The following is a 26801-nucleotide window of genomic DNA, read 5'->3' on the forward strand; positions in this document are numbered from 1 at the left end:
TCTGCTCTTTCCTGTTGGAATGATTTGGCCTTGTATATGTGTTATTGAGATAAGCACACAGCTGGTAGGAAAGTGTAATAGAGAACAAAGAAGATTATTAAAAGACTGAATCTGCTATTGTATTCGAACTGATATGAAACCTTGAAGAAGTAACTTTACAGAAAGACATTATGTCTGACCAGCTGGATAGCAAGGTCGTATTGTATCTAGAGGAAAAGTTTTTTTAAATATACAGCATCAACAGCTTTATGAATAGAAGACTGTAAGCTAAAGTGATGTAGATGCCCTGTGACGTATCACGTCAGTAAGGTGGGCATAGCTTGAATGTTAAACCTATATAAGATTGTGTGCTTCCTGTTTCATGTCAGACAAAATTCTGTACTTGTACATTTTTTGCCTACTGGTGTACACCAGTAAACTTTTGAATCTGAACCTCCTGTGTATTGAATTCTTGATTTTATTTAACAGTTTGTTCCTTCGAGCCGGAAAATTCCCTTGGACAGCTGCAGATCAGAGTCTACCGGTGGTCGAATACTGCGCATGAGAAGTTACCGAAACGGTTCTTCTTGGGTGAAAAGACCTCCGACTGAATTGTCGTTTAAAGAGGCTGGCCACTTTCTGATCTGTGGCCGAAGAGTGGACATTGGACAGTTTAATACTGGAGGCTCAGGTAGGAAGAATTTGCCTTTTTTCTGTTTTAGATCAGGGACTAGGTTACAGTATATTGTTGTCAAGATTTGTTTTGCAGATCAGGGACAAAAGGAAGTACTGTATATTTGGTCATAGATCAGGGTAACAGAATAAGGTAGGCAGTTATTCTAGATACACTGCAAACAGGAACTGAGAATTTGATATCACGTGATAAAAAAGGGTTACGTAACATTTTCTTTGTCATGGGTAATCAGTGCACTAAAATATCACGAGATCCGCCCCTAACCGAAGACGCAAAATACATGCAATCACAACGTTCCGATAACGTTAGGTATTATACGAAATGGGTTAGCAAATATGAATTTGATGGTAAACTAGATAAAACTTCACTAGTTAAACTCCTTAAACAGCTTAAATCTGATGCGGGAGGTCAGGCAAAAAAGCAACGCCAATTAGGCATTCCTCAGGCACACAGGTGGATTGAGGAAGCAAATCGTAGAGAACAGAAGCTTAAAAATTCAAAAACATTGTTTTTAGACAAAGAGGATAATAACTTGGTAATAGCAACAGCTCCTTCTCCTCCCTTGCCCCCTCCCTTACCCTTTTCAGGATATGAAGCGAGTGGACAGGCTGGTCCGCCCCCGCGTTATCCTGAAGTTTCATCAAGACCACAACCATTTGTTAGAGATCCTATTGAAACTAGGTCCCGAACAAGTAAAACACATAGGGACACAGAATCATATCAAATAGAGAGAAACCTACAGGATGAGAGTGAGGAAGAAATATGCCCACTTATAGAAGTTCCAAATCCTCAGGCAGGACAGGAAGGGCAGGACCCAACACTCTTAGTATATAGACCATGGACACCAGAGGATATCCGGAAGGCTACTGAGGGAATTCCCCATCCGAAAGTTAATTTTATGAAATTTTTAGAAGATTTACAAGGCGTGAGATTGAGTTACCACTTGAATGGGGAAGAAGTAGAAAAAGTAGTAAGACAAATTATAGGTCCAGATTGGCACATGATTTGTGGCACCTGGAATCCTCGTAATGCAGAGCTTAAACCCCTCCCACATAGTGACTCAGAGTTAGACAACAGAGTGAAAGGTCTAACAGACCGAATCTCTGAGAAATGGAAACCTAGAGCAGACTGGACTTGCATTAATCAATGCATACAACAGGAAAATGAGACAATAGATGGATACTATGCTAGATTATTAGAATGTTTTAATAATCATAGTGGTATGTCGGTTCCTGAGAACCAAACAAATGATTCCCCATATGAACAACAATTAAAAAATGCATTTTTGAAAGGTTGCATTGCACCTATTAGTAGCTTCATTACAAAGCATATGATAGACCATCGAACAGGGAGGCTACAAGCCTTACTTGAATACGCTAGACATGCTGAAAGACATTTTAATAAACAGAAAACAGACGTAAATGTGATAGAAGGAGTAGAGGAAGTGCAAGTAGATATGGAGGATGAAGAAAGTGAAATTTTGGACTTAGCATTATTGAGCTTAGAGCTCTACTTAGCAGATACGAAACCGGAAGTTACACTTCTGGTGGAGGGAAGAGAAGTCAAATTCCTATGTGACTCAGGAGCATCACGGACTTTGATACACCCCTCCAAGTTACCAGAACATTTCGAATCACCTGATTATATACTAGTAAAAGCTGCAAATGGACAGCTATACAGGGAACCACTTTCCCATGATATAGCAATAACTGACCCTGTTTCAGGTATGACCCAGAGAAGTAAAATTGTTGTTTCTGCAAAGTGTCCAGTAAACCTATTGGGCAGGGACCTTATGCAGATATTTGGCATAGCAGTAGTTCCAACTGTACAAGGTATGGAGGCACAGAGACAAATGGATACCTTTGTAGTGTGATCGGAGGGTGAAACTTTTTACTGGTACAGCCAGGACCTAGTCACGACTGGTCCAGGGGCAGTAACTGAGGAACTGATGAACGTAGCCATCAGTAAAGCCCCCTCCCATGACACTGATCAACAGCATTTGTTACACTGTACTCTATACTACTGTACTACACCAGGACCTGATAGAGAGTACGAGCAAGAATTGTTTAGAAATCGTGCAACTAGATTGGTTTTGCGTACTTTGTACTGGGATACTGAGGGGAACAGTGTAGTAAGCTGTTCATTACCTCAAGAATTTCTTGCATTATATAGATCAAATCGATTACCACATGTCAGCTTGACAAAGAACAAAAGTGTCAAATGGGCAGACTTAGGAGAAAAAGTAACAAGATGGGAGAAACAGACTGATTTAGAACTGTCAGAACAAGGGATACAGAAACAAAAACTGAATTGGTTGACAAAGACACATCCAGCTGTACACTTGCAATCTAGCGAGGACAGCTGATTAGCATTTTTATTAGAAGAAGAGAAGGCCTTAAGTGAAATTCCAACAACTCTTTGGTCAACAGGCAAGTCAGATGTAGGACTTATTCGAACAGCAGGACCAGTTACAATTACCCCAAAGTCAGCTTTTAGACCACAGAAAAGACAATACCCTTTGAGAAAGGATGCAGAAATAGGAATTAAGCCTATAATAGCAGTATTACTCAAAGAGGGAGTACTGGTAGAATCTCCTGATTCACCATGTAATACACCCCTATTTCCTGTTAAAAAAGCGAATGGGGAATGGCGGATGGTACAAGATTTACAAGCTGTAAATAATGCAGTAATACCTAGAGCACCTACGGTGCCAGACCCACATACTTTGTTAAATGATCTAAAACCACAACAGAAGTATTTCTCTGTGGTAGATATCAGCAATGCTTTCTTCTCTATACCTATACATCCTGATAGTCAATATTGGTTTGCATTTACATTCCAGGGTAAAAGGTATACATATACTCGACTACCACAGGGATATTGTGAGAGTCCAACAATATTTGCACAAGAAATGGCTAGCAACCTGGCAGGGTTTACCCCACTGGGAGGTAGTCAAATTCTACTTTATGTAGTTGACATCTTGCTAGCAGCCCCCACCCAGCAACAATGCAGGGAAGATACTGTGGCGTTATTGAAATTTTTAGCAACACAAGGACACAAAGTAAACAAAAGTAAGTTACAACTTTGGAGAAAACAAGTTAGATACTTGGGATATGTAATATCCAATGAAGGGAGAATACTAGATGAGGAAAGAAAAACAGCAATTTTGCAAGCACCTAAACCAGCAACCAAGAAGGAAATGATGTCTTTCTTGGGTACAACTAATTTCTGCCGGAGCTGGATACCAAATTATGCTTTGGAATCTGCTCCACTGACTGACTTGATATATAAGACACCAATGGCAGCACAAGATATTTTACAATGGACAACCGAAGCAGAAATGGCTTTCTGCAGGTTGAAGCAGTTGATAGCTTCTTCATTAGTTTTAGGACTTCCAAATTATCACAAACATTTTTTTCAGACCGTAGATTGCAAAAAGGATGTATGACGTCAGTATTGACGCAACATCATGGGGACAAGCAATGCCCCATAGCCTACTATTCATCACAGTTAGACCCAGTGGCGCGATCTTTGCCTCACTGTGTACTAGCAGTAGTTGCAGCCGCAATGGCAGTACAGGCTTCAGCCTCAGTGGTGTTATTCCACCCTCTCACATTGAGAGTGCCTCATGCAGTTGCAATAATTTTACTGCAAGAAAAAGTGGCATACCTTTTTCCTGCTAGACATCTTTCATGTATGACTATACTGCTGAGCCAACCTCATATGACAATTGAATGATGTACGACATTAAATCCATCAACATTACTCCCAACTCCTGCAGATGGCACACCACACAGCTGCCTGCAGGAAATTGAACAGTTAGCTTTACCTAGACAGGATCTCACAGATATGCCCTTGGATAATGCTCAGGTGACATATTACATGGACGGCTCATGCAGAAGGGGTCCTACAGGAAAGAATCTGGTGGGGTATGCAGTAGTTACAGACACTGAAATTCTAGAAGCCCAATCCTTACCACATAACTTATCTGCACAAGCAGCATAATTGATAGCTTTGATGAGGGCATGTACTTTAGCAAAAAACAAGTGTGTAAACATATATACTGATAGTCAGTATGCTTTTTCTACAGTACATGTATTTGCACAACAATGGAAAAATAGAGGAATGATAACATCTAGTGGAAAACCTATTAATCATGCACAATTTATTTTGGAGTTATTAGAATCTATTCAGTTACCTACCAAAGTAGCTATTTGTAAATGTGTAGCTCATACAAAACAACAGGATAAGATTTCGAAAGGCAATGCACAAGCTGATGCAGCTGCAAAGCAAGCAGCCTCAGACTCAGAAACTTTACTTTTAAATGAGGAATTACAACCCTCCGAGATTTTAGATTTAGACATGTTAAAAACAATGCAGACGCTTACTACAAAAGCAGAAAAACAAAAATGGGTAAAACGAGGTGCAATTCTTGAGAATGGACTGTACATTTCCAAAGAAAGAAAACCGATATTGCCGTCTAATTTATTTAGATATGCAGCTTTGTTGAGCCATGGGCAGTGCCATGTCTCAACAGGGGGGATGGTACAGTTAGTAAATCGAATATTCTAAACATATGGATACACAAACTACACAACAAAAATTTTGTGCAGCTTGTCATACTTGTAACAAGCATCATGCACAAGGGGCATTTAAAACCAAGCAAGGACATTTTCCTATACCACCGTATCCGTTCCATACTATTTGTATGGATTTCATAGAATTGAATAAATGTGAAGGGAAAAAGTTTTGTTTAGTTATTGTAGACATGTTTTCCAAATGGGTAGAAGCTTTTCCAACCAAAAACCCGGATGCAGCAACGGTGGCGAAAGCCCTGATAAAAGAAGTAATCCCTAGATTTGGCATTCCGGAAAGGATTTATAGTGACAACGGCACACATTTTGTAAACCAGACAATCCACCAACTTGGGAGATTTTTTGGTACCTCCTTAAAGAACCATTGTGCTTACCACCCACAGTCAGCAGGACTGGTGGAAAGGTACAATGGTACCCTCAAAAGTAAGCTTAGGAAGCTAGTTGAGGAGACCCAAAAGAATTGAATACACTGTCTGCCTTTAGCACTGCTGAGTATGAGAACGGTTCCAAATGTAAAGGGTTTGACTCCCTTTGAAATGGTTCTTGGGAGAGCATATTATGTGCCTCAGTGGAAAGCTCTCATGCCTGCAGAGCAAGAGGCTGACAGTTCATTAGCTAGTTATATGAGGAAACTGTTAACAAATAAATCTGTTTTGCAGTTTAACTCTTTTTCAGATAAGGAACAGACCAGACTGGTGGAAGCAGTCTTGGCCCCGGGGACATATGTTTGGCTGAAAGTGACGAAAAGGAAGAATTGGGTGAGTCCAAAGAGGGAAAGACTGTACCAGGTTCTGTTGGCAATGCCTACTGCAGTCAGAGTGGCCGAGAGGACGTCTTGGGTTCATTTGACACATTGCAAACCGGTAAAGAACTTTCAACTTGATAAAAACTTTGTGACTGATACACAACCAGACCGAGATGGCCAAAAACAAAGCAAATAGAAATTTAGATCAACCCCAGAGATGTTGCATAATCATTTTGTTGAGTGTACATTTATTGACTGTAATTGTGACAATTTTCCTCTTGTTGTGGTTTATACTACATACATCCACACAAGTGAAAGTGGGAAGGCGTGATGAAACGTCTATAGACTGGCATCCAAATTTTAACACATACCTAGCCATGAAACGTGTATATGCAGAGACTATGAACATTTCAAATTGCTGGGTTTGTACAGCTATACCAACAGCATATGGAGGACTGATAATGTCCTCTGTCCCTTTGGGGATAAATGAGACTTGGGAGAATTTACTTTTCGATACAGGAACTGTGAGATCACAGGACAAAATAGCTTTATTTTTACCTGTCACACAAAAAGGAATTGTATGTTTTTATAAAAATGATACCCTCCAGGTGGGCTGGAGCAATTGTAATATAACCATATCTTACCGATGTTACATTAAGAATAGTGATGGCAATACTTTTTGCAATACTAATTATGTCTCATATTTGAACTCATTGAAAACAACCATGAATGACATTCGCAAGAATCCAGTTTTGTTTAAACAATTGTCAGTTATAGATCAGAAAATGTTTCATGCAGGGCTGATGCGTATTAGTACTAAAGTAGAAAACTGTTATTTTATTTGTGGGAAAAAGGCGTATAAATGGTTACCTGAGAATTGGTCCGGCAGTTGTTTTTTGGGTTATTTGGTTCCGGCAATAAGACATACTGCAGAATTACCTTTGGGTAAGATACAAAACGTGAGAGAAGCAGCTCGAAAACCTGAAGGTCCAATTGAAAAACCTGTGAATCCAGTTGGAAAGATTGAAGCTGGCTAGAAAGACCACAGTTCAGTGAAAGACAAAAGCAAATTGACTCATATGGACTTGAGTGACAGTGTTATATCCTGGGCAGGAATATTCCCAGCCTACGGAGCAGTCAAATCGATTTGGGAGCTGAGGAAGTTGTCGAAACTTCTCGAAGTAATGAGTAATGCAACTTTTTCTGCCCTAGAAATGGTGACTGATGAACTGAATGCAATGAGAACTGTTGTGCTACAAAATCGAATGGCTCTTGACTTCAACCTAGCAGCGAGAGGTGGTACTTGCACGCTTATCAAAGAAGAATGCTGTGCGTACATACCAGATAATAGGCATGAAATTAATAATCACCTAGAGGTAATTCAGCAAGTATCAGCCATGACTGAACCAGGCCCAAACCCACTGATGGACTTTTTCCAGAATCTATTTGGGGGGTGGCGTTCCATCCTAATGAATATTCTGATTGCCATTTGTGTGGGTATACTCCTAATAGGAGCATGTGTTTGCTGTGGAATTCCCTGCATGAAAAGATTAATCAAAGATTTTATTGATGTATCTGTTACTGAAACTTTGTACCAAGATATTGAAATTGAAAAATTGATTTCAGATGACATTTTTTCTGAAATATAGATTGAATGACTCACCTAGCTGAAAATCCTAAGTGGAAAAGGCTAGGAGATGAAATGACACTATGCATACTCCAAAATAGAATAAAAAGTATTAATAGGGGGGAAATGTTAGAAAAATATGTATTTGAATATATGAGAAATGCTTGTTTAAAAGCAAAGTAGTATATAATGCATTTTATTCTATTAATCATATAACAGTAAGGATTAATTCATGTGTAAATGTAAGTTGTTTTGAAACTGCAGTGTGGCTTGAAGCAAAGCTGACCTTAGACCCTGGCAGATGCTAGCTTAGCAAGTTTTAATGTTTATGCTTTTCACAAGTGATTATCTGTTGGGTCAGGAAATTAAATGTGTGAAATAATGAAATCTTCTGTTCTTTCCTGTTGGAATGATTTGGCCTTGTATATGTGTTATTGAGATAAGCACGCAGCTGGTAGGAAAGTGTAACAGAGAACAAAGAAGATTATTAAAAGACTGAATCTGCTATTGTATTCGAACTGATATGAAACCTTGAAAAAGTAACTTTACAGAAAGACATTATGTCTGACCAGCTGGATAGCAAGGCCGTATTGTATCTAGAGGAAAAGTTTTTTTAAATATACAGCATCAACAGCTTTATGAATAGAAGACTGTAAGCTAAAGTGATGTAGATGCCCTGTGACATATCACGTCAGTAAGGTGGGCATAGCTTGAATGTTAAACCTATATAAGATTGTGTGCTTCCTGTTTCATGTCAGACAAAATTCTGTACTTGTATGTTTTTTTGCCTCCTGGTGTACACTAGTAAACATTTGAATCTGAACCTCCTGTGTATTGAATTCTTGATTTTATTTAACACTAAGGGTCATGAGACAAAATGTAAAAAGTTCATCAGTTAAAACTGATTTTATATAGGTGTAAAAATGCACAGTGTTACATTATTACTTTGATTTTCACTTAAAATAAGTTCAGAAACTTGATACAGCTATCAAGTTAAATGCAACTGCTAACAGCCAAGACCTTAGAAAAAGCTGTCCGTTTAGTGGTGAGACCGAAACAGATTTTGTAAGCATCAGATGTCAGTAATGAAATTTTTCTTGTAAATTCTGATCTTGCAGCAGTAAAACAGACTTCATCAGTCCCAGCAGTTATTTTTTTTTTTTAAAGTGTCCTAAATACTGGACATAGAAACACAAGCTTGTAAAAGCTGGTATTAATGACCTAGTTCCAGTTGTTTCCAATAAAGCTAACTAAACAGCTTAGTGATTAAAATGTTGTTAGCTTTTCAAATACAAAGCAGCTCACTATGGTTAATGACTAGGCAAATGACAATGTACAAAGTTTGAGCCCAAAGGATAATCAAAAGTATGCTGTAGCTTAGGTTAATGTTGCCAGTGACATACCAGATTTTCAAAATATGTATAAGGTTATGATAGTTTAGCACCAAATCAGTTGGTGTATTTGACTTTCTTCCAGGTTAAAAAGGATGGCAAACCATACATTTCATTACTCATGACAGTTTTCATGCTATCTTGGGTTTAAAAGGTCAAAGGTAATTGCAGTAAGTAGCAAGCCTTTGGAGTTTGGATTTTTAAATAAAGCCAATCAGCCTGGAAAGAGAATAACAGCAGAATTTTTGTTACATCTCCAGTGTGACAGTACCATTTTGGAAAATTACATTATGTCAAAATTAAGTGTTGTGTTAAAATTGAATGTAAAAAATCAGTTTGTCTACAGACTTGCAAGAGCTTATTAGCAGCAAATGTTTATTTCATGCAGAAAAATATATGTTTATTTTCATGCAGAAAAATGTAAATACAGTCAGCACAGCAAGCAACACTGCCAGTTTATAGTTGCTAAAGCTGTATTTTATGCAGAAAATGTAAATAAAGTGAGGGCAATAAGCAATGCTATCAGATTATAATTGTTAAAAATGCAAATGTTATTTTAAGGACCTGATACTAAATACAATCCAACAATAACTGAAAAGAAGAGGTTTAAAAGGCCTAACTATAAACAGGACACTACAACATTAAAGCAAACCTTCCTTTATTTCATCAGCGACTGGAACAATGCAGAGCAAAATTTGGCAACTGTTTGTGTTTTGGTTATTTCTTCAATGTCTGTTTAGCAAGTATGTATGTATTTATGTTTTCAGGTTCATGGTAACAATTATACAGCAGTAGTAGTTTTTAGTCTATCTATGTTCAGATGGATTTCAGTTTGTGTTCAGGTAACACTGTCAAAATGTTTTCATGTTTCAGACAAGTGTACAGTATTAGGATATAACATGTACCATTTTCAGTTATGCTTTTATCTGTGTTTAGTTAACACTGGCAAATATATTTTTAGTTTAGTTTCCAGAATATACACAGCTATTTTAAAATGTTCATTAGATGTTAATGTAAATATCAGTCAAGTTTCAGACTATCATATTCAGTTATGTGTTCACTATAGTACATTTCAGTCAAATCTCAAAATACTTCTCATTATTCAGTCATTAGTTAAGGGTAAAGTGACAGACTTATTTGTAACAGGCTTATTACATTAGCCAGTCATTTTTCCCTTAGAGCTGTTCTAATGCAAAGTAAGCACTCTATTTTCATTCTAAAGCCCTGCACTTGCTCTTATAAGTAATCTTATAAGTAAACACTAACAAACTAAAGCACTACACCCTCTCATACTCTTTATAAGTACTAGGCTCCCTATTGGTCTGTTCTGATCAGTCAAAAATCAGTTCCTTATACTTCTCTGGCATGTCCAATGGTCAGTTTCAGGTTTACTCTCCAGTCCAGCTAGTGAATCTGGGAATCTTGAGGCAATGTTACAATTGCCTTATGTACACAGACCACCCTCTCCTCCTCCCAACAAGCTCAAATATATGTGAGAGATGCAACTAGACAGCTAAACTGGAAGCTGACCTCTCTCAACCCAGGACTGGCACAGTCAGTCAGGAGGAGAAGGAAACCACACACACCACAAATCCAGTCTCACATAGACCTATCATATCAGCAAACTAAACACATAAACACACAAAAACATACACAGAGGCTCTAAATAAAAATCTGCCAAAGCAGCAGAGGCCTCCAAATCAGACATCCAAGCAACCGCTACCCCACAACAATACCCACGTGTCACATATTTCACAAAGTCCGTATTCCACACAGTCACAGCCCTTAAGGCTAAACAACACACCTAATACACTTGTAATAGGTGACTCTATTGTCAGACACACTGACGTCCCACTCACCAGACTGAACAAGGAGAAGGTCACTGTAAGTTGCCTGTCGGGTGCCAGGATCTGCCACATAACACAAGCACTCAGGTCATTCCAAAGCAAGTACAAATATGACTCCATCATTGTCCACGCTGGTGTGAATGACCTGAGATGTACCTCCCTGGACTATATGAAAAGAGACATAGAAGAGCTCTCTGATCATGTAGCCCAGGCCAGTATGACCCTGACCTTGAGTAGCATCTTGCCCTCACCAAGAATGATGCCACAGAATAAAGACAAAATGATCAATTTTAACAATTGGCTCAAGTATTGGTGTCATTCACAGGGGATCAAGTGTCTGTCAGCCTGGGACGACATGCTCGACAAGCCACATTGCTTCACTAGGGACGGCTTGCACCTGTCACCACTGGGCTTTTGAATACTGGCTAAGGCTCTTGCCACCCCCATAGTGCCTTTTTTAGGCAAGGCTCAAAAGACAAATCCACCTCCATAGACAACACAAGGAAAAAAAAACTAAGGGCAATGCTGCTCAACGCCAGAAGTCTAAACCTCAAGATGCATGCACTCGAGGCTCTCCTCACTATGGAGAATATCGATATCTGTGCAGTAACAGAAACATGGTTCAAGGCTCCCGAGAGCACCCCCAGCACTACCAGGTTATACCTCATACCATGCTTTTTGACCACAAAACTCGGACCGAATCACAAAAGGAGGGGGTGTATCCATATTCATCAAAGATACCCACACCTCCAGGTTAGTGGCACTGCACAAAGCATCGAAGACCATCCATGTGCAACAGGACACCAAAGACAATCATAAGGCTTTTTTCAGTTATGTTAGAAACCTGGGATGCAACTCCCAGACTTGTTCTGAGTTGATTCTAAATGACAAAAAATACACTGAACCCACAGACATCGCCAATATCCTGGCAGACAGGTTCAGTGCAAACTTCTCCCCCCCTCCCCCCCAAAAGAGCAAGTATCTATCCCGGCAGAGGGCTGCCTCCCAAACATCTCAGATGCTCAGGTGAAGGCTGCCCTCTCCAAAGCAAAACACTGCTTCCATGGGACCAGATGGTGTCCCAGGTTGCGTCCTACATGAACTCCAAGAGGAACTAATCCCTCAAATAAAACAGCTATACAATCTCAGCCTCACTACAGGATATGTGCCCACAGAATGGTGTACAGCAACAGTGGTCCCACTCCACAAAGGTGGAGCCTCTACGGACCCTGGAAACTATCACCCCATAAGCCTGACTAGCTTAGTCTGCAAGGCTATGGAAAGGATCATCATGGAGCTCATAAACAAAGACATTGGGGACCTACAGACACTAGATCCTACCCAGTTCGGCTTTGTCGAGGGCAGATCCTGCCTTTTGAACCTGGTTGACTTCTTCGAAACAGTCACCAAAGCCATAGATGAAGGGAAGGTAGTCCACACAGCCTATCTGGACCTTGCAAAGGCATTTGACACAATACCCCACTCAGGCATCATAGATAAGCTATCCAGCTTAAATATAAACCCCTATGTCACAAGATGGGTCGCAAACTGGCTCAAAGACAGAACCCACAGAGTGAGAGTTGCTGGAGCCATGTCAGACTCAAAACCGGTCACAAGTGGCGTCCCACAGGGTTCTGTCCTGGGACCACTCTTGTTCGGTATATACTTTTCCAAGGTACAGGCAAACGTGGGAGGAGTATGCTCACCAAGTTCGCAGATGACTGCAAACTGGGTGCCATAATCAACTCTCCAGCTGACACAAACATCCTTCAAAAAGGTCTCACAGAGACAGATAACTGGTGCCAGTGCCATGGTTTAAAGCTAAATGCCAAAAAATGTTTAGTCATACCCTTTGGCAAAAACAATGTGCCCACAAATTACCACATAGGCGGAAACCCATTAAGTACAGAGAAAGTTATTAGGGACCTGGGGACCCAAGTTGATAGCAATCTCTCCTTTGAAAACCACATTGCCAAAGTGGTTAGAAAGACCTTCTACATAGCCCACCTCATCACGAAGGGTTTCACATCTAGATCAAGAGAGGTAATTGTGCCCCTTTATTCATCCCTCATCAGGCCCATCATAGAATACAATGCCCCTTTTGGGATGTACCTTACCCGACACCTGCAGCAATTAGAAAGACCCCAACAGTATCTCACCAAGAGGATCAAGGGTCTCAAACAGATGCCATATGCTGCTCGGTTAAAAAAACTCCAGCTCTACTCATTTGCATACCGCCTACTTCGAGGCGATCTATGCCTGACATACAAAGCTATGTCAAATCCAGAATTAGTGGACATGCTCCACCTCAGTAAATCTAATTCCCTTAGCGCCACATGCTCGAGGGACTTGAACCTCAGCACAGAAATAAATAGAATTTGCTGGAGGGACAGGTTCATAACCCAGAGGCTCCCTTCCCTCTGGAATAGAATTCCATTTCATGTGAGTCAGAGCACCTCACTGAATCTCTTCAAGAGGAATCTCGATAAGTGGATGGGGGATCATAGGTTTGTCCCAGGGATTACTCCCGTGTCACTATTAGACAGAGGCACAGTAAACTAAACCTTAAAAAGGGCACTTTATACTCAAATCAAGGGGTGGCGTAAGCCATACAGAATCAGGCTAGGCTTATAATTGCCCCAGGGCAGATAGCCTAGTTTGAACCTATGAACCTATGAACTAACAGTGGGCAAAATTGCCTTTCAGTTTGTAGCCTGCTACAGACCACCCTCCCAAACTCAGGAACCCCACTCGGCATTCTTGAGAACACTGGAGAATATGAAGGTCTCTCCAAACACCATAATATTGGGTGACTTCAACTACCCAAACATTGACTGGGAAAACTACTCAAGCCCCAACGGTTCCTAGAATTTATAAACTCAAATGCTGTGGAACAACTGGTCACCACTCCCACAAGAGGGGACAACATACTGGACTTGGTCATCACCAACATGGGGACTCTATGTTCCACACCAGAAGTAAACCCCTCATTGGTAAGATCTGACCATAAATTAATCTCACTGGACATCCATATCCCGTCCCCACCCCCAGCCAAGGAAACCACAGTGAAAAATTTCTCAAAAGCAAACTTCACACTTCTCAAAACTGAGGTGAAATCCTTCAAAGCCCCCAGGCCAATGGAAAATACTGCCCAAACCACAGAATCCTTTACAAATGCATTCTATGGACACCTACAGGAATGCATGGATCGTGCTATCCCAAATAAAACCAAGACTCACTCCTCCAAAGGCAGGAGACCTGTCTGGTGGACCCCGGCCATAAATAAGCTATATAACAGAAGGAGGAAGCTACTACATGATAGAGCAAAATCACAAAAAGGGAAGGCATCTCTGACCAGTACTAGCAAACAACTACGATCCCTCATAAAATCATCCAAGGCCAGCTTCAAAAGAAAAAAATTGCACAAGACGCTAAAGATAATCACAAGGCATTCTTTAGTTATGTCAGGAATCTGGGCGGCAACTCCCAGATATGCTCCGAGTTAGTACAAAATGAAAAAAAATACACTGAACCCACAGACATTACAACATCCTGGTAGACAGGTTCAGTGCAAACTTCTCCCCCCCTTCCCCCCTAAAAGAGCAAATGTCCATCCCAACAGAATGTAGCCTCCCTGACATCACAGATGCACAGGTGAAAGCTGCCCTCTCAAAAGCAAATAACACAGCATCAATTGGACCGGACGGTGTCCCGGGCTGCGTCTTACATGAGCTCCAAGAAGAACTGATCGCTCACATAAAGTCACTGTTCAATCTCAGCCTTACTACAGGATATGTACCCAAAGAATGGCGTACAGCAACAATGGTCCCACTCCACAATGGTGGTGCCACAACGGACCCTGGTAACTATTGGCCCATAAGCCTGACTAGTCTGGTCTGCAAAGCTATGGAGCGTATCATCATGGAACTCATAAACAAAGACATTGGGAACCTCCAGACAATGGATTCTACGAATTCGGCTTTGTTAAGGGCAGATCTTGCCTTTTAAACCTAGTTGACTTTGAAATAGTTACTAAGGCCATAGATGAAGGGAAGGTAGTCCACACAGCCTACCTGGACCTCGCAAAAGCCTTCGACACAATACCCCACTCAGGCAACATAAATAAGCTCACCAGCTTAAATATCAACCCCTATGTCACAAGATGGATTGCAAACTGGCTCAGGGATAGAACCCACATGGTCAGAATTGTAGGTGTCATGTCAGACTCAAAACCAGTTACAAGTGGTGTCCCACAAGGCTCAGTGCTGGGACCTCTCTTGTTCAGTATATACTTCTCTGAGGTACAGGCTAACATGGGAGGACTATGGCTGACCAAGTTCGCAGATGACTGCAAACTGGGAGCCATAATCAACTCTCCGGCTGACAAAAGCATCCTCCAAAAAGGTCTCACAGAGACAGATACCTGGTGCCAGAGCCATGGCCTCAAGCTAAATGCCAAAAAGTGCATAGTCATCCCCTTTGGGAAAACAAAGTGCCCACAAATTACCACATAGTGGTTTGAAAGACCTTCTATATAGCCCACCTTATCACGAAAGGGTTCACATCTAGATCAAGAGAGGTCATTGTGCCCCTCTACTCATCACTTATCAGGCCCATAATTGAATACAATGCCCCCTTTGGGATGTACCTTACCCGACACCTGCAGCAACTGGAGAGACCCCAAAAGTACCTCACCAAGAGGATCAAGGGCCTCAAAAAGATGCCCTATGCAGTTCGGCTAAAGAAACTCCAGCTCTACTCAGTTGCTTACCGCCTACTCAGAGGCGACCTATGCCTGACGTATAAAGCCATGTCCAACCCAGAATTAATGGACATGCTCCACCTCAGGAAATCCAAATCCCTTAGAGCTACACGCTCCAGTGACTTAAACCTCAGCACGGCAATAAACAGGACATGCTGGAGGGACAGATTCATATCCCAAAGGCTCCCCTCACTCTGGAACAGGATCCCAATCCATGTTAGGCAGAGCCCCTCACTGACCCTTTTCAAGAGAAATCTTGACGAGTGAATGGGGGATCATAAGTTTGCCCCTGAGATATCTTCTATGTCCTTGCTAGACAGAGGCACAGTAAACTAACTTTAAAAGGGCTATCTTCTGTGACCTTAACTAATCTAAATTGGAGGCGAAAGCCAAACACACTCTGGCTAGGCTTATAAATGCCTTAGGGCAGATAGCCTAGTATCAACCTATGAACCTATAAGGGTAAAGTAACATAATTATTTTTACAGGCTTATTATTTAAATAATAGGTAGTGATAGTTATTCAATGCACTCAAAGCATAACAGGGCAGGCTTAATTTGTTAATTAGTTTACAGATTACAGTGCACTTTACATTAGTCAAGAATTAAGGACACTAACAGACAATGTAAAGTATAGACTTAAAATACAGAAAGTATAGGTTTCAGTAAACTATTATAGATCATAAATATTCATAAAAGTGTAAACAGGTAAGTAGCATTATAAAACAAATTTTTAAATAAAATGTATAGACACAAGTTAACACAGAATATGGAAATTATGCTTCAAGATCACTTATAAAATTATCTTTTTAGTGCATATTTCAATTAGTCTTTAGAAAATAGCCATCATGCTTGATAGGCTATACAATATGTGGCAGAAAAAGCTGCTAAGGAGGGGAATTCCTCTATATCCAAATCAGTAAAAGAAAATTAAGGTAAAAGGTATAACAGGTGAGTCAAGTGGGCTCAACGGTTGAGGCAAATCTGCAAAGATCCAAGACATGCAGGGGAATGCTAATAAAAGGGCACAATGCAAAGTTGCCAGTCCAGTCCCAGGAGTAAGGTTGTAATCAGCTAATAAAGTACAACTATCAGCTACTAGATTATGCAGGTTTTCAGAAAATTTGGTCTATCATAAGGTATAAGTTTTAAAATCCTCAGCTAAAAACACTATGTAAAGAAGTTCAAGAGGAGTGTATAATATGTCTGCAGACTAATCCTACGTTAAGAAAACCTCAGTTGCAGAAAAGTGTCAGTTTCAGAAAAAGCATGGCACATTATTCAAATAAATTTTGTAAGACCTCTTCCCACAGCAAAAGGGGGGGGTGTTAAATAATGTACAAGTTTTAAGACTCCAATCCAAACAGGCTGTAAATACTCAAGTGACACCTAGTGGTCAAAAGTAAAATTGCAGGTTTACCAAATAATTATATTATTTTCAAATTATAAGTCAAACAGCATAAAGCTAAATACAGTATTTAGCAATATAAATGTAAGGTAACTACAGAAATAGGTCCCAGTAGACTTTTGTCAGGGACCTCAGGGGCAACTGTTAGAGTGGGGTTTTTCTTCGTACAGCAGTTATAAGACATTAGGCAGGCTAAAGAATAAAATGACTAGGAAATGGTGTTTCATTTATGCATACATTTTAGAAAAGCACTGAATGTTAACCTTGCTTATATATCAGCTTCTCAAGGGAAGATCGCAGACAGTTCTTGTTATGTTCCTTTCTCAAGGGAAAGATAAGATCGCAGACAGTTCTTGTTATGTTCCTTTCTCAAGGGAAAGATAAAACCTTACAGAATGTTCTTTGCACATACAAGACAAAAAGCCTGAGACCAAGTTTGAAAAAGTAAATAATTTACTGGACTGAAGCAATATAATATGCTGTGTTCAGTTAAGGTTAGTAAGTTCATTCGACCTGTTACTTCAGAGAAGATGTCTAACACTTGAGCAAAACAGGTCATCTAGAGACTATGTCAGTTTATGTTGTTCAGGACAATCAGAATATGATGTACAGCAACTTGAATTATCAGTACTGTTAATGAAGGCAGTATTTGAATATTGTGAACATGTAATAAAACCTTATTAAATGAACTATAGTGTTTGGGGAATTCATTCTTAAAAGTGCACATGACTTGGTCCATAAAGGAGAGACTGATATCTATTCAGCACGAGCTTGAGTAATTAAGACTTTCGTTTCTCAGTCTCATTGCATACAGTGTTTCTCTCATTGCATACAGTGTTTCTAGCTAACTATGGTACAGTACAGTATTATTGAATCTTACACTTTCAAAGTCAGACATCATGGACATTATGTAGAAAGTGGTTAACTGTTAGCATGAGGAAAGCAGGTTGAGTTTGAAATTATCTAACCACTGGTGATACCTGATCATTACTGCACAGTTATTAATCTGGCTTGTCACAGCAGTTGTGAATATGGGTATCTTGAGGGTTGGAAAAATCTGTGTATAAAACATAATCATCCCAAATTTATTAATTGACAATTTATATAGCTCCACCACTGACAAGGGAAGTTTGCATTATTATAAAGAGGTACATCTTTCTGGAACTATCTGTGAATCAAAGGAAATTTAATTAGTGCTATCTGTATTATAGATATGCAATGAAGTCACAATGTTTTATGTTGTTACTTTGTTATTTTAGTTGCACATCATCATTACTGCAGATATGCTTGTATTTAATACACAACAAATATGCACATATTTTTCATAGAGTAAATACAGAGTACATAAGACCATAAATATATGTTGCTTATAACATAACACCTAATACCACTTTACTTGCAACTGAAGATGATATTTTCCAGTATCTGAAATGGTCCTAGTTAAAAAAGCTGTACTGAGCATTGTGACTTGTCACTCAGAAATTGAAGATGCAGTTGTTCAGCTACCACTGCACCTAAAAACACAACTTAACTTTATAACTAAAATACATATATTTTACCCAAAAATGTTAATAGAAAATGCAAAATGTTTTCAGAGATGTAATCGTGTACTGAAGGGCTGCATGCATGACAACTGGAATGTGTCAGGTTGTTAAAATGCTGCACAATCATTTCATAGCTTCATAGTAAATAATTAGTAATCAGTATTCAAACCATTACACACTTAGGTAATGAACTATATTCAAAAGTTTCATTCACTCTTGGGCAACATAAGATAGACAAGGAAAGAATTTCAGTCTGCATCTCCAATTACAAAGGTTTACCATAAATGTGGCAATGGTGCTACCCTGAGTGATATGTAGTGGAAGTTTGCTCCAGGGGTGGAGATATACTGAAATATGAATCTGTCTTTCCAGTGTTTATTATTTGCCTGTTGATGAAGGTTTAGTTCCATTAATTGGGTACTTGAGGAACTGTTTGTTATAAGAAGGAATAGGAGGTCAGGGAGGGTTGGCTCTTTTACATCTCAAAAGGATAGACATGGATCATAATCAAGGAGTCTATAGGAGGCCAAGTTCTGAGGGAGGGCTGCCAGTTTGTCTGGATAATTGAGGGTTATGACACAATTCATCTTTTCAGATAGGAATATCTGAAGTCTATCATGTTAAATGATACATTTAGACACATTCTAAAATGCATTTAAAGATACAGGCCGATGACTCCTATCTATCTCAGTAAGAGCCTATAGCCACTCTTCTGTAAGTCTAAAGTGACACAGATGGGGAATCCAATGTATATTTGTAAATATTTATCTCGCTGGTGACCAAAACAATGTAGTTGTGTGTGTAATTCACCTACAACTGGCTGTCATTTTTTCCCAAGTGGTTGTACATATAACTCTACTGATGCTATGTGGATATTTATGAACAGAAATTATATGTTATATTATACAATATTCTGTATTTGTAATGGCTGTCACCTTGTAGTATTGCTGAACACTGTTATCATGGATGATTGCATGTGCATTTTTGCCATTTCAAGGCCTAGTTCATGGCTGAAATGCATCTTTGAACCATTTCTTTTACCTGGTTAACAAACTGAAATAAATAAATAAATTGCATTATATTCAGTAATGGGTCTGAGGAGAGATCAGGAAAATCAGATTTAAGACATCTCTAGATCTAAAGTAGATGCTTTTGGAATTAAATGAGTCAGACACAAGGCTTTTTGAATTACTGTGGACGCAAAGTGATCAAATAAAAAAAAATATGAAAGACTGCATAGATTATTAAATATAGCACTACACTGTAAATAGACAATAAGTCACCATCATATTTCTCCTATCACTGAATTTATAATTGTCATACACACACGTGCAGTGTTGTGCTGTTACTTATAAATGTAATATGTTTCTATTACTAGTTAATTTTCAGTGAAAGTAATATATTACTATTACTTATTACTTTTTACTCTTCTAAAAAGTAATATATTACTGTTCTTGTTACTAACTAATGTGTTGCTTTTACATAAGTATAGTTTATCAATTATTGAGATTTATTCACACAAGTAGTCACATGTATATAAGTGTATTATTAAGATTGTATACACAGTGTTACAATGATGATGACTAGCATTTAACAGTTGACAAACTCCGACAGACTAATGTTTAGAGCTGAGCAGCACAGAGGTGCAGCAGTTAGCATTGTTACCTCACAGCAAGATGTTCTCTAGTTCATTTCTTGGCTGGGGTGCTTTCTGTGCAGAGTCTGCATGTCCTTCATACTTCTCAACCTGGAAACATCAAAAATCTAGACATAGGCCCATGAAAAGTAGGTACAACTGACCAAAAATTGGGATGGCAATTAATGTAAAATTTGCATGCATAGTCATGTAACCCTGCCCACTCCAATGGAATTGTGGGATACTAGCATAAAGACTGAAGTCACTAATAAATAATGGCAAAAATTCTCATTTCAGACTTCATATCCCTCAGGAAAATATATAATAATGCAAAACCTGTTATTTTAGCAACTATCTGAGTGTACATGAGCAATATTTCAAATTTGTCCCTATTTTGGGGCCTTTGTCCCACCACAATTTTTGGCTTTGTCCAGATTTCTTGATCTGAGAAATTGAGAGGTATATATACACACACACACACACACACACACACACACACACACACACACACACACACACATACACACGCACACACGCACGCACACACGCACACACATACACACACACAATTTCCTACTTCTTTGGACTACACAATGTGGCAAGGCACTTTGTTTTGTTGATGCATTCGGTTGACAGTAAACATACTAACATTAAAAACAACAAGAAATAATGCGTAAAAATCATGTCTTGCAGTGGTGCACTATAAATCACAAGCTACAATTCTGCACTTTGGAATTCACCTAAAATAGCAAATGAAACGTGTCGTATAAATCTCTGCTTAAGCTGGTAATAATATCCTCCAGGATTTTGTTTCCTTACATAAACTGCGCACGTAACTTACCATCTTAAAGTGGAAAACATAAGTCTGCATGAGCATCAAAGCAACCCACAAAGAGAAAGCATGTAGAAGGCAGTCAAGGCAGTGAAGGAAAGATGACCACTAAAGCCACTCACCCCTCTTTTTTGGATAAAGTATATGAAGGCATTAAGTAACTTTTTTAATCAAATAATAGTCTGCTGATTATGAAAACTAAAACATAAAAGGATTTTAGCTCTTAATATAAATGGACTTGTTAATAGCATTTATCCTGTACTTTTGCAGCATCTTGCTGTTATAAAGTAATGAAGGTCACTTACAGTTGCCAATTGTCTTGAATCCTGCCTATGTGATGCTGTATTATAAATATGCGTTGATTTGCATCCAGCTTGCAGGATGACAGTGAGTACAAGAAGCTCCAAGTGACGGCATTTATCCATGCAGTTAGACTAACCTTCAGCTGTAAATGCCATTTTATGTACTCCACTTGCAAGCACTGGATCACAAAGAAAAAATCTGGAATCGTCATTGACTAGTGACCAAAGCTGCGAAAAGTAATCAACTATCTCTGTTATATGTTTATTGTACAGCTATGTGGTTCCTATATTGTTTATTTTCTAGAAGATATTCTTTTTTCTTGTCTCAAATAGCATCATGACAGGGAGTTGCACTTCAAGAAAATTTATTTATTTATTTATTTATTTTTTATTTTACATTTGTTGACCAGGCTAGTCTAACTGGATATATGTCCATTTTCAATAGACGCCCGGGGAGAAAAGCTCCTGCAAATTACAAAGACAAGTATACAATATAACAGTAGACAAGTTTACAGAAAAATCGTTAGATACAATAAAAAAATGACATGAAATAAAAACACTTAGTAACAATTTTAGTAAGGGATACTCATAAAAAAGAAGACTTTTTTTTGTTATGAGGTTAGAAGATAGGGAAAGAGCAATAGTTATCAGATGAGAGTAGAAGTTCACTTTTATCAGGGAAGTATACACTATAGTAGCATGAGCAACAGGAACCAAGTTTAGTTATGAAATTTTTGTATATTGGGTATAATCAGTCAGGGTTGGAGCAGGGACAAAGCCAATGATTCTTTAGATATTCTTTAAGATGCTTTTTGAATAGATGTGTGGAGGCAAGTGAAGACAGTTCAGTTGGAAGTTGATTCCAGCTTTTACCTACTGTGTTGGAAAAGAGTGAGTCCCCTGCTTTGTTGTTTGATTTGACATTAGAAACTAGAGGTTTGCTAGCTGAGCGAAGTGTAGGGAGATTTTTGTAGGGGGCGATTAGATTAATGAGGATTGGTGTATTATTGGAGTGAAAGAGGATTTTTTGGGTTATCAGAAGTTGCTGATAGAGTAGCTTATTATGCAGTTCAAGCCATCCCAATTGTTTGAGGTTATGACAGTGGTGAGTTCTATAGGGGGAACAGGTAGCAAATCTAGCTATGTTATTATGACAGGTGGAAAGTTTATTAATGTTATTTCTAGATAGATTAGTATAAATTGCAGAAGCATAGAAGAGGGTAGAGGAAAGGTGGGTCTGCGCAAGAGTAATTCTGGCTGGAGGGGTAAGGAAGGGCTTGATTCTAAAGAGAGCGCCTAATTTTTTTGTTGACAGTTTTTATTGTTGAATTAATGTGTTCATCGAAGCTAAGGGAGTTGTCAATTGTAACTTCCAGTAAGCGGGTAGAGGTATCAGGGACTATATTAGTGCCATTGCTACAGGTTACTATGAAGTTAGTGATAGATGACTTAGAAGTAGGAGCAAAGAGTAGTAGTTTTGTTTTTTTGGGGTTTAGAAGGAGGCAGTGTTGCATGAACCATTTTTCAACAGTGTTTAATACTGATTGGGTTTGGAGTTGAAGAGAGTTTATGGATTTGGCAGAACAAATTAATGTTGAGTCATCTGCATATTGGATGCAAGTGGCTTATGGAATATTGGTATGTAGATTGTTAATAAATAATGAGAAGAGAAGAGGACCTAAAATCGAGCCTTGAGGTACACCAATTTTCACTGGGAGGGAAGAAGAAAGGGTATTATTCCAAAGGACAGCCTGCTGTCTGTTTTCAAGATAGGATTTAAACCAAAGAAGTGATTGTGAGTCAAGTGATTGGGCTTTTAGGATTTCAATGAGTAAGTTGTGATTCACCATGTTGGAGGCCTTTGAGAGGTCTATAAATAGGGCAGAAGAGAAAGTATTGTTGTTGCAATTTTCATTAATAGTGTTGGCGAAGGATAGTAGAGCAGTAGTAGTGCTGTGGAATGGTCTAAAGCCATGTTGGCAATTGGCAAGCAGATTATTGTGGATAAGGTGGTCAAGTAGCTGTCTATGTATGCATTTCTCTATTATTTTAGCAATGGGTGACAGTAAGGCTATAGGCCTAAAATTTGAAAGCTCAGTAGATGTGCCACCTTTGTGTAGGGGGATGATGTGGGAAACTTTCCATATGGATGGGATTTTGCTTTCAGAGATAGTTCTATTTATAAGGATGGAGATGGGGTAGGCAATGGCTTTAACTGCTATTTGTAGGTATTCTGCTGGAAGGCAATCAGCAGAAGGGGTTCAGGGTTTGAGTTTTTGAAGGAATTTAGAAATGAGGGATGTAGGAATAGGTTGTAAATGAAAAGTAGGAGCTGTAGGATTAGGGGTGTTTAGAGGCAATGTGGTGCTTGGTGGTATAAAATTTGCAAGGTTTAGAATGGCTTCAGTAAAATAGCTATCGAAAGCATCTGGGATCTGGTTGGAGTTATTTTGGAATCCAGAAGGTGAAGGAGTTTTAGAGTGTCCTGGTTGAAGTAGTTTGTTAATGCCTGACCAGAATTTTTGAGGTTGTGCTTTTTGGGATTGAAGGAGTTTAGAGTAGTATCCACATTTTTGCAGATTTCTAAATACTTTCAACTCCAAGCCTGATTCTGACCAACAACTGCCTGTAAACAATTAGGGACTGGCACTCAACCCTTACTCCAGATGCTTACCAGCTTTCTCCATCAGTCCTACAAATACTAGCAATGTGCGTCACCACTGTTTAAAACTCCTACATTCAGGTATTTATTAAAAATGCAACACACCACCATTTAAAACTTGTGTAACTTATCTCTACTTATGGTATATTAGAACATAATCTTTTGGTTCCATAATAGCAGTCATGTTATCATATAAGTTGATAGTTCAGACAAATCTGCTTACTATTCTCCAGTATGGTTCATCAGTTTTGCTTAATCTTCAGTCCTCTCAACATTTGCAAGTAGCAACATTAACTGAACACATCACTATCTTGTTCTTCAGTCCCTTAACTGGTTGACCTGCTAATATATTTTCCTACAATCACTTTAAGACTTTCTACAACATCCTCTATAGCCCATGCCTGTGGTCTCTAACCTGTTAGTTAATTAACTAATGTCCCATCCTACATAAACGTGGGCTCATTAAATCAACACATAGTGCTTATTCAAAAATCTGCAGATCATAATAATGATTGCCTATACTCAGTGGGTCTATATTAGTTCGCTGAAATTTTATTTACGTGAACACCTATTCATCAACCGCACTTCAGCAAAAATCATTTCAGCAGTTGGCAGAATTTACCAAGGGCAAGTAAATATTTGCCCTGCAGCACAATGGACTGGCATGTAAGTTAATCTAACCCACCCAACTGGGGGGGAGCTTCGCCCCACCATCCCCCGATGTGGGGGGCTACGCCTCACACCCCCAACTATATCTACCAACTCCAAGATTGCACTACAGTGGAGAAAAGGGCAAAGTTGAGTAGTTGGCCAAGAACTTGCTTGGTCTTGGTAAATTCAGTGAATTGCTGAAATGATTTTTGCTGAAGTGCAGTCCGTGTTTCGGTGTTCACTGAAATCTCGTTTTGGTGAACTAATATTGACCCTACACAGTATACATTGCAAAACTGTAGAACTCCCACCCCCCCCAAAAAAGATCAGAAATATGTCATTGCATCTTTAAATAAAAAAATCATTAGAAATGTACATGTCAATGACATGGTCCTACACTTGTAACATCGCCATTACTAAGCCCCCTTCTTATGATGATCTTACCCATATAAATTTAAAATCCCAGTGAAATTATATCTATCAACAAAACACCATCACTATCACAGTTACTAAGTCCCCTGCTTATGTAGCTGTATCAAAGAAGCATCATACAGTATTCATATGTTGTGTCTTGCATACAGGTTTCAAGTGAATGACTGGGTAGAACATGCATTTGTTTCACCTTTTCAGTGTGGCTTTATACACAAACCGCAAAATAATGCTGAATGGCTATTAACACAAATGGTAAAATATTACTGAATATTCTATAGATACACATGACTTTAGTATATTGTAAATACTTTAGACTGTACTTACCATGGTAATCACCTGCAAAGTTATGTATAACTCAATGTTACATAGTGTGTTTCTTTTCTTAGCTCATGCTAATTGCCTGTACAAATGTATGTTGTATGAAGCTTTTCTCCCATGGCCTCCACTAAAAAGGAACTTTGCTCAGTCAGGCATTCTCAGTAATCAAAAATAAATATTGCTGTAGCAGAAGAAATCATAGTTTTATAAATGTTGTATTACAGCAAAATGTGCAATCTTTATTTATTGTAGCAGGCACGCACTTATTTGGGAGCCTGTAGTCTGTTTGCCCTAAGAGCTATTGCCCCATGCAATATGCTACATAAATCAGTCTATCCATATGTCTTCTCCTGAAAATGTCATAAAACTAACTTGAAGAAATACAGAGATATTGCCATTTGCAGGTAGGATCTAATTCAGGAAATTGAGAACTGTAACATTTATGTATGCATGTATATATGTATGTATGTATGTATTTATGTATTTATTTTGTTGACTCTGGGTGGAAATCCCTTTTCAGCGGATGCCATGGTAGAGAAGCTCCACAAGATACACAGAGAAAGTACTACTCATACATGTATAGTGTAATGAACCATTTTTACACACCCTGAGAAGTGAAGTTTGGAACAGACGAATTTGTCATGGGGCAACCTTGGTATGAATAGAGTGGGTGGGGCAGGATGTAGGAAGATAGGTATGTTAGGTCGTGAGGGTAGGGAGTGGGTAGGAAAGAGTTATTTAAGTTGGGAGCTAGGAGAGGAAGTGAGGTAAGGCTTAGTGGTGGGTCTTAGGGGGTTTTGTGGGGGAAACTGGTATGAGTAAGCACATTTTGGTGTGGTCTTGTTGAAGCAGGTTCACGTCTCGATGACCTGAGGTGTTAGTAAGGTAGGCCTTGGGTAGTGCTAGTCAGTGAGGTGAGTACAGTATGGGTTATTTCTATATATAAGAGAGAAACCACAGGCTAAAGGCTCTCAGTCCACTCCAACAAACAACTGCAAATGGTTATAAATTAATTTATTGTAAGCGCTTTCGCTGGTAGAAATTCTCCAGCTTCTTCAGACAAAAAATATTTTTGCCATACAAAACACTTTTAAAAGTGCATTTGAAAACCAGGCTACCAATGAAAAACATTGGGCCTTGTCATGTCATGCAAGCACTTTAAAAATTAAAGCAACACAGCGTTAGACCATTACAATGATCATATTGTTGTCTTTTGGCTTTTCCCGGTTAGGGGTCGCCACAGCGGAACTCTGGTCCGCTAATGATTAGCAGTAGATTTTGATGAATGTTGAGGTGCCAGCTCAACATTCAATCTTCAACGAAGGCATGCCCATTTACGCATGTCTTTCGAACACCCACCCAACCGCGGGGAGGACA

This window comes from Protopterus annectens, chromosome 1.part2 (assembly GCF_019279795.1).
Source record: "Protopterus annectens isolate FY-2018-M chromosome 1.part2, PAN1.0, whole genome shotgun sequence".
Lineage (NCBI taxonomy): Eukaryota > Metazoa > Chordata > Ceratodontiformes > Protopteridae > Protopterus > Protopterus annectens.